This window comes from Triticum aestivum, chromosome 3A, assembly GCF_018294505.1.
Source record: "Triticum aestivum cultivar Chinese Spring chromosome 3A, IWGSC CS RefSeq v2.1, whole genome shotgun sequence".
Lineage (NCBI taxonomy): Eukaryota > Viridiplantae > Streptophyta > Magnoliopsida > Poales > Poaceae > Triticum > Triticum aestivum.
Window position 1 is genome coordinate 753,811,572 of NC_057800.1, and position 1,564 is coordinate 753,813,135.

Here is a 1,564-nt window from a genome sequence, read left to right on the forward strand (position 1 = left end):
GGTGGTGACTTGTAACAGCGGCCTCGGCAAGCAGGGGCGGCAGCAATGGAGGAATGTATTTTTGGTGGTGCTCCTCGAGTACCGAGTCTTGATCCTCGGGGTGAAAACCCAAGGTCTGGCCTTTATTCGTTGTACCTGGCAATGGCCTTGTTGAAGGCATTGTTTTGGGTGATCCCAGACTTCCTCTGGGTGAAAACCCGAGATCTTTGATCGAGCAACGACAACACTTGTGCATTGTTTTCTTCTTGAAGGCGTTGTTTTTGGAGAACCTATTTGTATTCCAGGTGTTGTCTTTGGTGGTGGTTAGATTGCTGCTGCTAGTATTGTTCACCATGGTGGGGTCTTTTTTCTTTCTTCTGTTCTTTTTCTTTTTCTTTTTTGGCTTTGTGTATCCTTGATGTCTTTGAACATCTTGTTGGTACAGAGGCTATGTGTAATTATTATCTTTACGATATTAATATATTCCCTTTGTCAAAGAAAAAAGAATGTGCCCATTAGGGTGCTGATTAGGATCTCCCGACGTGTGTGGGGAGCTCCTATCTACCGCTCTGTGCGGCATAGGTTACCCCCCCCCCTTGCGCCAGTGGACTAGAACGACCATTGGTGACATCTGGTGAAGCGAGCGGGCGTCTTCAATTAGTGGGAGAACCAAGCACTATAGTGAACCGATAACTCTAGTAACCGAACCGAGGTACTGTAGCTAATTAGCAAATTAGGCAGAGTTACCGTAGTGAACATTTTAAGAAAAGAACAATAACAATTTTTGAAAATTACGAACAACTTTGAATTTTTCAAAAAATTCTTTAGAAAACAAAAATAAGTTTCGTAATTTTGAACATTTTTTAATTTAGTGAATACGGGATCGTTTTATGCAATTCCAAATAAAATATGAAATCCGAACATTTTATGAAAAACACTGGAAGATTTTCTGGAATGGCCAACAAAATTTAATATTCCAAAATATTTTCTAAATTTATGAACATTTTAAAAAAAGGAAACTATTTGTAAAATGAAAAGTATAAATAAGAAACAGCAAAAGAAATCAGTAGGCAAATGAACAAAAAGAAGTGAAACCAGTAAAATCCGCAATGAAACCTTCCAGATGGTCCCCAAAACAAGTAAAAAAATAGAAGGAACCTTCTGAAAGGTGTGTACGCTAGCTAAAATTGAGCTGCCACCCGAGTGCTAGCGTCCCATCCTCTCTCTCTCTCTCTCTCTGATGGAAAGTCCGGCAAATAGGGATTGCATTGTGCTAGCACGATTTTGGAATAGGTGGGGGAGATATTGGGCCACAGGCCATGATGGGTGGCTAGAGGGAGAATCAAAAGGTCCGATGGACTTTGTTTTGAGTTGACATGCTGACATTTTTTATATTCGTGAACATATTTTCGAATTTGCAATTCATGTGACTGTAAACCAAACATATCTCCATTAATGATATTTTAAAAATATTTTTACTTCATTTACTCATATCATGTCTTTATTTATTCTCCATTTGACTATTTTAGTTTGTTTCATTTTTTTCTTTAAAATTTAGATATCATTTTATTCGTTACAACATGTT